At 36.9% G+C, this 15054-nt stretch overlaps 1 long non-coding RNA gene across 1 annotated transcript; it reads right to left on the minus strand.

Annotated features, from left to right (window-relative positions):
• Positions 1 to 416: 416 nt before the first annotated feature.
• On the minus strand, positions 417 to 6046 carry LOC310909837. Its single transcript, XR_014590193.1, has 2 exons — positions 5742 to 6046; positions 417 to 1802 (listed from the first exon to the last, which is right to left on the minus strand). It is a non-coding gene; the product is annotated as an uncharacterized lncRNA (long non-coding RNA).
• Between the last annotated feature and the right edge of the window lie 9008 nt (positions 6047 to 15054).

A 15054-nucleotide genomic window follows, 5' to 3' on the forward strand; every position in this document is an offset into this window, starting at 1 on the left:
TATAAAGGCATTTGCAGTAGCAAAGTGTGAAGACGTATTCAGACAATCTCCAAAGTCTCTAAGGCCAAAACTGTTGAGGTATGGCTTTCTCAGATCAGAACTTGACATGCAGAAAGTGAAGCTGCTCTTGTGTAATAAGAATATAACAAAGATAAACTGTATATTTTAGTTTCTGAGGCTGAAATGCTTTCCCGTGGCTTTTTGAAACATTTCCTAATGCTGTTCTCCTCTGAGACGTTGTTCTTTAGCCAGATGCCCTGAACAGAGAACGTTGTGTCCCCAGCTTCACTCTTAGCTTTCTGGTCAGTGTAGTCTCCAAAGACCTTAGCTGTCAGCAGGATTCATAAATACAAATTTGATGCAACTTGGGGTTAAACCATGAATTATTTTCAAAATTAGGACAAAGGTCTTTGTTGGCATTGAAAAATGTTATCAGGACAGTGGAGAGCTGAAGTGCAATTCTGTATTTAGGAAGTTCATGTCTCCCGCTATCCTGCCTGGTACTTTACTGGTTGGTAATAACTCTAGACAATAGAATTTGCTGTCATGACCAGATAAATCTGTATTCTTCCCCTTATTCTTGCATTTGACATAATAGTTACCTAAAGAGCTTGTTTTCAAGGAGGTACGAAAAAGCACGTTTAACATGCCTGAGCAAACAGCCTAAGCATGCAGGCAATGGCAATGTAGCAAGTGGATGGCAGAGAGAAGGTTATTTTTAGGACTTTGCAAAACCTAAATCTGAAGGCTCAAAGCATGTCACATAGGTCACCGAACAGCTGTTAGACTGTGAGCACTCTCAGTCTGCATTCAAATCAGTGAGCTGGAGGTAAGTGAACAGATTTTCAAATACTGTGTATTCTCCTTCAATTGCTTTTGTTAATCATAGAATCATATAAACATAGAATGTTAAGGGATTAGAATGGACTTTAAGGATCATCTAGTCCCCCCACTACTGTGTGTAGGGACATCTCACACTATACCAGGTTGTTCAAGGCCTTATCCAACTTGGATTTGAACACTGACAGGGTTGGGGCACACACAACCTCCCAGGGCAACCTGTTCCATTGCCTAACCACCCTCACAGTTCTTCCTAATACTGAACCTAAATTTGCCCTCTTTCAATTTGTACCCATTGCTCCTTGTCCTTTTGCTCCAGTTCCTGTTGAAGAGTCCCTCTTTGGTTTCCCAGTAGGCGCCTTCAAAAACCAAAAGGTTACAATGAGGTTTCCACCCAACCTTCTCTTCTCCAAGCTGAACAGCCCCAACTTCCTCAGCCTGTCTTTGTAAGGGAGGTGATGCAGTCTTCTGAGCAAGTTTGTGGCTCTCCTCTGGACTTGCAGAGTCCTTATGTTGGCTGCACTGGAACTGTGCTCAGCAGTTCAGGTGGGCTCTCACAAGAGCAGAGTGGAAGGGAAAATCACCTCCTTTGTCCTGCTGGCCACGCTGCTGTTGATGCTGCCCAGGATTCAGTTGGCTTGAAGTATTACAACTCTGAAATTTTACAATAATTGAAAATTTTCAACTCTGAAAAAGTGGCACCTACATTGTGTGGGATTCATTCGACCATGTAGATATCTGCAGAGGAGACTCTGTGTGTGAATTACTTGCCTTGATCCCTTTGTTAGCGACAGAGAGACATCATCTTTCAAGTTGTGATCCATCCCATCATTAAAGCAGATGTCAAAGACTGGTCAGATATGTTCTCCATTTCTCTTGACCACTGAAGAAGCCAAGAAAACAGTCTCAGATATAGCCATGAGTTACTGCAGATGTCCAAATTTTTTCAGATTGCACCTATGCTAAGAAAGTCAGAACAAGGAACATTACATTAATGTTCAGGGAAACTGGATTCAGGAGAACACTAAGCAGTAAAACCCAAATAGAAAGTTTTCAGTAACTAAATGGGATCTTTAGAGATTCATCTAAATGACAACAGCAATATGAGGACAGAAAGGAAAACTCAGTCTCAAACTTTCCAGAGAAGGTGAAGACAAATACAGTATCATTTGTCTTGAGTGTTTTGGCAGTGAGAGGGCCAGCATCCTCCAAAATTGCCAATGAAACAATTGACAGAATTATTGCTGACCACTACCTACGGAGATTTAAAGACTTTCAAAAGTCAGGGTTTACAGGCAGCAGTAATATCTCCCATCAGAACAGCTGAGAAATTGCCATTGAGGAAAGTCATTGAGAAAATGATAAGATTTTAGGTACACAGTTCTTTTCTCTAAAGTATTCTGCTTTTTCAAACAAAGATGGGTGACTTCTAAGCTAAATACAGATGGAGAACACTTGCCAGATTCCACAGTACCAACTAACATAAAGCCATATTTTAATGCACATTTAATGGTACACTATTAAGTAGCCTTTCTTGTATCAGTTTGCTATTTGTGGAATATGGTCCTATGTGAATATTATTCTCTTGCTGATAAATTACAACACTATTCTATCTATATATGAAATTTTACTAACACGAAAAGAGCAAAAGGCTCACAAATGTGGTTAGAAACAAACACAGAAAAAACATTACAGTAAGTCAGCTGTTGAGGCAAACAGAAGAGTCATGTAACTCAGACACATCAGTGTCTATGTGAAGATAATTTGCTATATTTTTCCTACACATTTTCTGTTCATATTTCCTCAATTTCTGTTATCCTCCACTGACAGAGATGATTGAAACCTACATTACAACTTCAAAAATATCTCTTTTTAAAAAGTAATATGACAGAAACAAAGCCTTATACTTGAAATCTAAATACCCATTGTGTCCAATTCTTCCAACTACTGTAAATTAGGAAAACAATGAATCTAGAATTTAAGTTATTTCTTAAGCACAAGATTTCATTCTTCCTAGCCCAACAAGTTATTTCCCCTAGATAATACTTATAGTAAATATTTGGGAAAAATCAAACAGTTTTTCCTACAGAAATACAAGCATATATGACCTTATTACCATTCCTGACTTTGTAGATGTGAACTTCCTGTGTTGTTGCAAGGTAAATAAAAGGCATTTTTATATTTTCATTTGCTCTTTTCCATTCATCCAGAGGTTGGTAGCCTCTAAAAGGAGCATGTATATTACAATACCATCTATATTCTTTCTTGAATTACTTGCAGCTTCAATTTTGTAATGTTATAAGTCAATTACTTTCCTATTACTCTACAGATTCCCTGCCTTTCTGAAATTATCTTTATATAATTATAATTTTTAACTTAGAAACAAACTTAGGTGCACCAAGACATAAGTTATTCTGAATGTCTGGAAAACAATCAGGAAAGAAGAACATAATACAAAAGGCAGTTAGGAATAGAAGGCTGTTTTCAAGTTGCAAAGATTATTCTTTTGGCCAAGGGTCCAGAAAAGGGAGGGGAAAAAAAAAAAGAGCAAGCATAAATTCTAGCACTATGAATGTAAACACTAATAAAGATAGCAAAAGAAAATATTGAAGACTGTTTGATAAAAGTATAAAAGCAATAACAAGAATGTTCGTTGTAATGGAGAAGAAATAGTGTGAAACAACTTTTGAGGACTGAGAAATTACTCAAAAATGAATAGAGCGCTCAAGAATCAAAATGCTATAGGAAAAAATTCAAGTGAATTCTCTGTGTTGATGGTTGCTCTAGAAGAGGACACACAGGATCTTGTACGGCAACTTTTCTGTACAAGGAACAAGTTGTAGAAAGAAGTATGAAGAATCCCAATCAGGAGAGCATGATAGGACAGTCTTGCAGGGAGCCTCTTCTAGAGGCTGGAGAAGAGGCTAAAGCCTCTTCTGTTGGAATTACAAATAGTCTGGAAAGAGGTGTGACAAAGTTGTGGAGGATTCAAAATTGTTCTTGGTTGCAAATGTCTACAAGGAGCTACAAAAGGATCTCATGGTACTGAATGACTAAGAATAATACAGGAAATTCAATATCCATTAGCATCAAATAATGCACATAGGGGAAAACAATCATCAACTATGCATATACAGTGAGATGCTTTAATTTAGCTATTACTACTCAGCAAAGAGATCGTGTCTCATTGTGGGTATGAAGACTTAAGCTTATTAGTCAGAGGCAATAAAAAAATCCCAGACAGATTTTAGAAAACATAGGGAAAGGAATCAAAAACAAACCAGAAAGATCATTATGCCATTGTGAATCCCTGTGTGTCCCATGAGTTCTGCATGCTGGTGGTTCCTTCCATATCAGGAAGGATACAGAAGAAGAAGAGCAGGAAAATGGTGATCAGAAGAACAGAGAAAGGCTTCCTTCATGAATAGAGATTAAACAGACTCAACTCTGCTCAGTGTGGGAAAGTTTGAGGACAAGTCTATAAAGTCACAAATATAGCGACGAAGAACTGGGAACAGCTAGTTGTTGCCTCTCTGTATTATAGAAAAAAGTGCATAACCAGGCAGCAAAGCAAAAACACAATTTTTCACATGGTAATTAAGTTGTAGAGTTCATTTCAAGGATATCATAGACTCTACATGGGTGTAAAAATAGGGCTGTTTTAGTGGAAAGATGTGGCTTGTATGTCCAGCCCATAAAGTACTAAGACTGCACAAAATGGGAGTGTGTTTGAGGGGAATATTGAGATGTCCATGCTCTAGCATTGTCATATATTATTAAAGAACCCATATTGGATAGAATAAACTGTGGTCTGACCCTGTATGAGGAGATGTACAGAGTCCAGTACATGCCAGAAGCTTTCCAGGCTTTCACCATCTCTAGTTAATATCAGCTGGTGCCTGTCTGGTAGATATAGGAGTCTGGAACTAACTGGGTTTTTTTTTTCATTTGAGAAGCATCTTTAAGAAACAACACTGCCTTTATGTTATACATGGGATCACTTAGTAAAAATAAAGAAGAGGTTTTTGTGAAGAGAAAGTGTTAAGAGTGACTGTTACTGGCCTTATTCGGGGACTGGAGGGAGATTAGAAAATCTGAGAAATTTCAGAAAACAGACTTTTCTTTTGCTCTCTTAATAAACATCCAAACTCTGTAAGGTAGTAAGTCCTGCTGTAAGTTATGTCCCACCTATCTCTGGTAATAGATGCAAACATCTCTCCTTATGGTCTCTCTTAATGATGGACATTCTTCTTTGCAGACAAACATTTTGCTCATTACTGATTTTAGAGACGTTATAAATCTTACCTCATGCTTGGTGCTAAAACTGCTTGCAGCAGCAATGGGAAAACAATGGTTGCAGAAAAGATTATGCTTCAAGAAATGAAACTAACATAGTACCAAAGCCTTCTGTAGCAATAATTTTGCTGTGTCCCAGTATTTGGGGTTTTTTGTGCTGTGTTATTTCCCACATCTGGGCTTTGGCAGGTGGAGAGGTGCACTTAACTTCCTTCAGCTCCCTACCATTACACTGTATTTGTTTTCACTGTTTGCACAGATGTAACTGTAAAAACTTCACTTGAATGGGAGCTGCGAGAGCTTGGGAAAACCCACCTGGAAAACCAGCTTGTTTTTTTTTAATATATTTTGTTCAGAATAACTTACCAAACTTGTAGGCTTAGGGAGAGCTTAAATAAAACCAATGTAGAGTTTTAAATGGGGGAGAGAGGAAAGATTCATGAAGCAAAAGTACAAAACCATAGTAAAAAGAATAGATGGCCAAGAGTTAATGGGGAGTCAGAAGCAGATGGTGCCACTCATCATTGATTTTGTAGATGAAACGTATAAAGAGCACAGAATGGGACAGTGGAACCACCAAAAGGTTGAGCAAGAATTTGTCTTACCCCTCTGCCCTGGAAAGGATACACACCTGCTTCCCTCCTGCCAATGTGCTGAGGCTGTGAGAAGTAGGCTGGACTCTGAAAAATAGCAGTCTAGGACTAAGGATTTGATGAGACTCACAGATTGAACATGGACATTGTTTGTCCATTGGTGACAGATGAAAAGTGTCTCTTTATAGCTGCTAGCTGTGAAGACACCATGGCTTTACAGCAGCTGCAGTGCAGACACTCCAGGCCAAAGATGGGCTTTCAAAGTGCCCATAAAGTTCTTCTCATGTGGAGCAAGGCTGTACAGATGTGTTGTGGAAATGAAGGGTCTGAAAAGGGGAACAGAGGGCTGTTCCTGGCAATGATTCACTAGGAGAAAGAGCAAAGTTTCAATGTTTGGAATGAGTCAGCTTTTCTGTCTGATCCATGGGGGCAAGAGCACCTTTGTATGCTGTCTGTACAGAGTTACTGTTATAAGTTCAACATACGTACAAGAAATTTCATACAAGATATGACTGGTCAGAAATATTGCAAAGAAATCTGTGGTAAAGGTCATGGATTGAGGAGTGAACAATTTTTGCTTTTGTTTCATTTGAAAAAGCAATATTCACAGCACCCTAGATGTTCCCATACTTTTCATCCCTAGGTATCCTCTTGCTTCCCAAGAGCAAAGTCCAACACTTCAAAACTGAGCTGCTTGCCAAATTATAATGAATAGAAGGGAAAAATTTCCAGCACCTTATAAATTTCTGAACACTTAAAACCAGAAACACTAGTGCTTCCCATCTTCTTTGGAAAATAAGGTGTATTCTAGGATGAAATCTCTGAAGTATGAAAGTGTGCCATTCATTTCTGCAAAGGTCATTTATTTTAAAATAAACCCTTGTTTTAATTTGTGGAGGGTGTGAATATTTAGGCAATTACTGGTGATGAAAATGGGAAACCCAAAACCTCAGTAATTTTAGCCCTTGGGGGAAGAACAAACTAAACTGGTACTGTTTGCAGTACAGAATTAGCCAAACACAGGCATGATACGCACTTCCAGAAGGGCATCAATGTCCCTAAGAACTGAATGTTGATGAAGATAGGAAAAAGAATATCCAAAATATATGGAAAATGGATTTTTTTGTGTCATAAATGAATAGAACAGATAATTTCAAGGATATGTTGGGGTTTTATAATGCATGAAGTGTTTCATACTGTCCTTTGAGTAAATTATTCTTAGTTGGATGGTTTCTTAAAGGTTTGGAAACAGAAAACAGGTTTGAAAACTCAATTTTCCATCCATGATTTAAATAAATGTTTTTGCAGAAGTAGTTCTTTCCCATATCTGACCACAGCAAGCAAAATAAAAAAAAAGAAACAACAAAGAAGATGTAGGTTAGAGGCCAAGTCCTCATGCAGTATAAATGGATGTTGCTTCTCGGATTTTAATTTTGCTAAACCACTTTGGACCTAGCTATCTGGGAAAATTTTCAATCTATCACATACTTAGCCTGAATTTAAAAACTAGGCAATCTTATTTTTCTTCCAACCCTGTTTCTCTGAAACGTCAAATGTATGATTTTTTCAAAAGGATATGAAAATTAAACCATGAGGTCACATCATCCTATTCATAAATCTGCAGCCTCCAAGGTCGTGATCTGCCCTGGAATTCTTTTTGTTGGTGTCCCTTTTGGGAACAAACCCCCAAATTATTCTTAGTATAATTTATGACTTAGCATACTTAAAATTTTGGTTTTTTCTTTTGTAGATTTATTGACCCATTTCCCAAAACCATGGATTTGTCAGGCTCTGGCATTGTTTGTAGTATGGAACTTAAGAGCATCTCTTATTGGGAGTGGTTGCTTTTCTGTCTATACCTTGCTGCATATCAGGGTATAAATTCCATATCTGCATGTGAACACCACATCATTTTCATGCAAAATAAAAGCAGGAACAGTAGAAAAGAACCAGAGGAGCTTGAGACATGTCCATAGCAAAGTAAGTAAAGAGAAAGACCTCTTTTTACCTCAGAAAGTAGGTAAAGAGACAAGTCTATGGAAGATACAACTTGTACTATGTGCATGTGACACTCACAGAAGAGGTACAATGGACCAAATGCATTTATTGCTACTCTCCTGAAAGTTGTCAGAACAAAACCTATGTGGTGATATGAATCTGTCATTTACCTGTTTCTGTCATGGCAGAGAGATAGATATAAGTTGTTTCTTAATGCATCTTCACTCTATTTATTCTTAAGTTTTAGAAACTAAGGATGGGACTTGGAGCAAATTGGTCTGTAGCGCCGTGACTGGCTCTTTGCATTATTTCAGTAAAGAATAATTCCACTGCAGTGAACTGAATTACATACAAGGAAATATTGTCTGTGTTAACAGAATCTAACTCATTCATTTCACAGGCATAATTCACATTTTTAGTGACATGATTTGGTAGAATCAGTTGTAATGGCAGTATTGTAGCTACTGTGGAGTACATACCAAATTTAATCCATGTGCTATTGAAAACATCTTACTGGGCATTAAGGAAGGTATTTTGCTACAGAATGTTTATAATAGAAATGAGTCATTTGCAAACAAATCTGCTTTACTGTATCACTGAATGCAATACAATTTTATGCAATTTTTACCAGGAACAACTGTCCTCCTGCTACCATTAAAGGCATAAAATTATTTGGTATTCTCCTGAGAGAGTGATTCACCCATCAGAAACATTTCCTTCTACCTAATTTATCTGTTGCTGTCAAAAATACATATTTCTAAAACTTTATTTCTAGAGAGTCATTAAGTGATTAAAACCAAATGAGAGGAAAGCAGACAGTTGGTAGCACAACATAAATCATAATCGAAAACATCATGGTAGTATAACACCGCCAGACATTTTGAATGGTTTGCGAGGCTCTGAAGAGTTCCATGGTAGTATGGCTTTTTAACATCCAGCTCAGTAGTTAAAGGGTATTCAGCCTGATCTGCTTTTGTTGATAGCTGATATTATTTGACATTTTAACAAGGTTCTGTATTTGCAGAAGCATCTTATGGCACCACTTTCAACATCAGAGTCTATCACAAAAAACATTTCAACGGTTTTGCAAACAAACTTTCTTCCAGTTAATAATTAAACAGAGGAACAGCTTGCAGTATATGCTTGGAACTAATTTTACTATATATAGTTGGAAATGACAAGAGCACATGAAGATGTGACTGAAGCCTGGTAGCATTTAAATACTCAGTACTTCCTCTGTTACCTTGACTAGTGTAAAGTTGGTTCCCAAGGTAAAAACTAAGTGGTCTGCTGGCATATGGTATAACCTCCATTTGAGCGCTAAAAGCTGGATACTGTTTTTGTGAAACAGATGTTGTTGAGTGCAGCAATGCACAACTGACTCTATCTAACAGCTGGGAATCCTTCGTGACCCATATAGCTAGAAATAAACATGGTCCTATGCTTGGCAAAAGTGTAAGGAAGCAAATTTTCATTTGTTAAGGGCTTATCAAAATGAAGAATAAATGTTTTTAGCCATAAACTGATTTTATTCACAAGAGTAATCTTTCCAGCAGCTTATGCGATGGCCTCATAATATTACAGGCACCCTTTGCCAGATGAAGGCTGCAGTTGCACTGACATATAGTGCAGATGGAAAATAAACATCTGCCTCAATCAAGAGAGAAGACCAAAGACAAGGTTGACGAATATTATCTGGCATGACTATCTTTGCAGGAAAGCATATAAATGCTACAGGACCAAAACCACTGGCATCGTCTGGTGTTGTCCTTATGTGGTTACTGACCATGAAGAGAGATGATTAGTATGCACTCTCCAAGGAGGAGTAGTGCAGATGCTCAGGATGATATGATTCCAACTCACTAGTATGTGTTTTGCTATAGCCATACTATACTAGCAACAGAGCAGTTTGAAATATTTTTGTTCTCAGTGTTTCAATGACATTTTGTATTCTCAAATGTACTTCTTTTTTTTTTTTTTTGGGGGGGGGGGGTGTCAGGAAAGAGGATGTTTACTAGCAATTACCTTGTTAAGCATAATTAAAAATTTGATAGTGGCAATTTTCAGCCATTTTTTCTTAAATATGTTTAGGAAAATAATATTTCTGTCCTGCTTTGAACACAGCACATTTAGAGAAGGAGTATGTAAATGTAAAGATCATTCAATTGAAAACAAACTGTTTGAATTATTCCCACTTTACCTTTTGGAGAGAGAGTAGTACACATTTAAGGTAACTCTACATGTATGCACAAACCTACCAAGCTGATATAGGATTCCTCTGATTGTCTGATTCTACCACAAAGGATTGCACACTGCAGGATGGCTGTAGCTTCACAGGTTATATTTTTCTAGGAGTGTTTCTTTGTCAGAGTAAAATAGGAATCTTACCAGGTTTTGGTCATTTTGATGGCATCTGATTTGATATCTAATTTTTGACAATATAAGTTCAAGCTGCCTGTAATTTGCTCCAGAATAGAGTTACCCAGGAGGGGCATATTGATGATTGTTCAGTCTTAATTAGTGGTTTTGATCTGGTAAGAGTGACATGCATGATGCATATTAGCTAAATTAGTGGGAAACTTATTAAAGATAGAAAAGAAATTTAGCATGAGGACGAAGGTGTAAATTTGAAAGTTGGAGATTTCAGATGTAAACAAATCCTGGCAAACTACCAGCAATGTGCCCAACAGAGTAAAGAAAAATCCAACAACCACATAATATTGAAGTGTTTCCATTAAGCTCCTTAAGAGCCACAGAAGAATCTTTGTTTTCTTTAGGAACTAATAATTTACTTTGCAGATACTACCTAAAAGGTGAGCTTTCAAAGTCCAAAAATAAGAAAGGAAGAGGAAGAGGGAGAGGAAGAGGAAGAGGAAGAAAAGGAACCAGCACATACAGTCTCAGAGTGTTTATGACAGTCTCCTGATTTTCTATCTGCTTTCTTACTCTTTTCTATTTTAAAATAGAACTTCTCCACTTCAGGGAATGTTTCAGGAATTTGGAATTTGACTCGAAGTTCCATGGGTGCACCAAGCTGTACTGAAAATTATATTTCCCTGCCATGTGCCATACCCATTGTACCAAATGGAAGGGTGCAACTACAAAAGAGATGACAGCAGCGCCCTCTTTTCCTCATTTCCTCAGTGTATATCCGTCAGCAGGCAGGATGCAAACCCTAAAACATTTGCAAATTTAGAGGGTTTCTTGCCAGCAATTCTCAGATGCCTACCACAAGAAAAATGTGTAGGATAGGTTAAAATTGGCAGAACCTCAGTTTCAGTTTGGGATATTCAAGAGGATCTGGACATTTTCCCTGTTTTTTTGTTTTGGTTTGGTTTTTTGTCTTGTTTGTTTGCTTTTGCTTTTTTTTAACAAGGTTGCCTCCCACCTCTTGCCTGCTTCAAACAGCAGTATGTTTCCTTTAGGCAGTTTTCTTCCCTTATGTGCTGTTTTTATTTCATAAACTAGTCCTCAGACTTGTTTTCCCAACAGTAGCCCCAGTAGACATCCTCTCTAATGCTCTAGTCTTAAAAAATTAATTTGAAGTAATAGACTAAAACAAGCTTGTTAAGGATGGTGTTAGCTGAGCCAATCACTAAAAGCTCTGGTTTTCAAAAACATATACACATCTATATGTGTGTATGGCACAGAGAAAATAGGAAAGTGACTTTCTCAGGACGTGCATGAAGCTTCAGAGGCTATGGCAGACTCCAAAATGAACAACAATAATGTAACAGTACCCTAAATATCACCCAAACGCTCCACAATTCATCATTTTTGATGACAACTGTTTGCAACAATAAAATTCTAAATGTCTGTGACAATGAGACAAAGGAAAACTCACATAATCAAGTGAAGAAAATTAAAAGGTGGGAGTAATAGCAACATCACCAGCGAGGGCAGAACAGATCTGATGACTTCTCTAGATATGAATAAAAGATCAGAATCCAAAATAGCCCTAAACTTGTTCAAGCACCAAGAGTCATGGAATGATCTCTAAACTATTTCAGTCATATTGCCATTTGGCACTTGCTGCAGTTAAAGCACTTTCCACAATAATTTCTTCTTAGCTTTTTTTAAACTTCTTCATTCTGTGTTAGATTTCAGTGATTTTATCATTTCAGTCCCAGATGGGTTTTTCTTTCTGATACATAGTCTGAGAACTGACAAACTTAAATGGCACAACCAACCTTCTATATTCATCAGTAAAAAGTGCTGCTTGGCAAGTGATGTCAACATGTGATCTTTCTAACTTAGCCAGACAAAATTTAGAGTTCAATATTTTGTACAGTTAATGCAGAGGAAGGAAAGGGTTATAATGTTTCAATTTATTTTTTTTTTTCAGTTACGTGGGTTGTGGGTTTTTTTAAAGTAACTCTATCACAGCTTGAAAGATAAGTAGAAATTTCACCGCAATTTTACCCTGTCCTGACGTGTTTTTTGAATAATTTTATTCTTTCAAATTTTTTTTTGTTTTGTTTTTATCTTCTACATTCCATAGGCTTTCTGTTTGATACTAAATAGCAGCACTAAAAAAAGTGGTGAGATTGTGATAGAGTGAGATGACAGATTTTTGTCATTCCTAACATGTTAGTCATTTGTTTGGCCTAGTATTTTCTGCACAGGATACCAGTATGTTCAATGATTGTGGGTTTCTCACATGACGTACCCTCCAACAGAAATCTCTGTGTTTCATGCCATCACCTGCAATCAAAAATGCAGGCATTCAAAATTAACCATAGCTATACCATAACATAAGCAGCCTTGCTTTTTATGGGGCTGAAAATGAATTATATTTTTAGAACTACTCTGTGTATTTACAATTTGCACATAATTTTTACATTTTTAATATTTTTAAGCAACCTAAAAACTGGTTTCATTTTCTCAATGCTACTGTAACTTATTCCTTAATTTTAAACCAAAATGGTAATTTAGACCTCTGTACGCCCAGTGGAAAGATAAATGTTTCCAAAGGACAATACACTACATCTTCCTATATAATGTTTTGCAGATGAGAAGAAGTGCTGTGTTCAGGTTCACCTGGCTTAGACTGGAAAAGTACTGCTTGGGCAGCTTGAGTTCACCCAGATAGATAAGTATGCAGCTGAGCACAGCACACCAGAAGGCATCACATGTGGAAAGACACTTTACTGGTTCCTCATACCCAACATTGATAACATGGCAAGTATTGAGTTTGTTCTTGATGTTTAAGCATGGAAATGAGAAAGGGTGATTTCTTTATTAAGTGTTTCAAATGTGTGTGTGTATACATATGCACAATATGTGTAAAATGTGTAAAAAGCTTTTTCACACAGGTTGTTCAAGCAGATGACTGGCTACACTCAAGGCTTGTCCTGCAATACAGGTATTGCTGCCTGGATTTTAAAAGATAGAAACCCTGAGGCAAAGAAGGGACAGGCTGCTTGAAACAATGTGATGAGTTAGTGACAAAGCAGGTTTAGCAGGTCCATTCTCCAGTGCCTAAGCCCTCAAGATTATGGCTTTCCTGGTTCCTTCAAAGCCTTGGTTTGTTAATTATATTATTTTTGCCAAATCATGTTAATGGAAGCTAAAATGTCTCTGTATTACTACTATAATAATATGTATATATGAAAACCTGAACACAGGGGAGCTAGTCCTATAAGCTTCTTTGATTTCAGTGAAATAAAAACAATAACAAATTAATTTCAGAGCTTTCTTAAGAAGAAAAGGAATAAACCCAATAGTAACATATAGAAAGACAATCTTTTACCTTTAGAAGAATGGTAATATTTCTCTGAAAGAAATACCTGATTCAGCAAACTTATTCAATAAGGTCCATTATGTCTGCTTGAAAAAGCTATAAGTTGAGATATTTTAAGTTAATCAGATTGTAAAACTGCACTAAATTCTTACCATTAAGCTACCTCACCTTCATTGAATCCTGAATTCTCGTTACAACTAATCGTATTTCCATGCAAAGTAAAAATAATTCAGGTACTTGAAACGCGGGTATATTCTATTCTCAATAACCATGTACATCTCCTACTAGCAGTAATGATAGTTAGACAAAAATTGGGAAATTTATATATATACATATCTCCCAGGTTGGCAGGTACAATGATCATATTTGTGAGAAGAAGAAACAGTAAAGATACCTACATATTCCAAACACCAGTTTATCTTCAGAGTGGAGGTTTTAGAGTATTTATTTAGCTGCAATTGGCATCATAACTTTGCAGGGGATGGGATTTATCTCATTTAACCTAAGCCACCACAGGTTAGATTCTATATCTAAGCTAGCTGTATAGAAATGCCTCTTTCTTTTCACCATCTTGGGAGCTGAGACAGAGGTTTTAAAAGGGGTTTAGGATCTCTATCTCTCTTCAAAAAATCTTAAAATTTGAAATAAAAATTAGATGAAGCACCTGCTAGCCTAGATATCTTTTTAAAAATATAACAATTTTTACATAGGTGCATCTTCATGTGAAGTAATGGAAGCAAAAAATGGGGGCAGTCTCCAATTTCCAAGTGAAAAATAAAAATTTGTCTTTTTTTCTACGTAATTTCACCCATTTTGGAAGACTGATAAAGGAGGGAAAGGTATATCACTTGACAGAGTCAAAAGATGAGATGTATAGCAGTTATACGTGTTAGCAGTTTGCAGCTGTGGAATCTCATTTCCAAGGATTGTCCTTGTGTGGATTTGGTCAAACAATTACTTGAAAGTAGGATTTATTATTAGCCTCCTTTTTGGGAATCAAGTTGTTTCAGTCACCTTAGCTGGTACCCAAAGGAAGTCACATTCAACATTCTCAGCTGCCTGTAGCTCTGGTTTCTTTCATTTGTGGCTTATGACTGGTCAGTGAAACTGTTCCTAAAGGAGGGATTCTTGAGACTAATCATCAAATTTGTTGTATTTCAAATACTTAATCCCAATTTAAAAATGAATTTACATTTCTACCTAATACAAGTTGTTTCTGCTATTTTTCTTCTTGTTCCCCACTAAAGTCTGAAGCTTGGTCCTTAAATTCAATACACAATTTGTCTGCTGAATTCATCTCATCATCTGCTTAAGACTTCACAATGTTTTTGTTTGTTTATTTTGAGTGTTGATTTTATATTTAGTTATATTTAGATTAGTTCTGGATTTATTTGAGTAGTTAATTTCAGCTGTCTCTGAAGAATTTATATCCACGTGATGATCTCATGCCTAATATTTTTGGGAAGCTTAAACTTGGCAAATGGGTTTTTAGTGGCTTCAGCAAGGCTACCACACCAAAACCCACCTTGGTGTTACAGGGTGCTTTCAGGGCAGAACTCAGAAGGGAAGTTAAGAAGACCAACT

Source organism: Zosterops lateralis (assembly GCF_965231275.1).
Source record: "Zosterops lateralis genome assembly, chromosome: 1".
Taxonomy (NCBI): Eukaryota; Metazoa; Chordata; class Aves; order Passeriformes; family Zosteropidae; genus Zosterops; species Zosterops lateralis.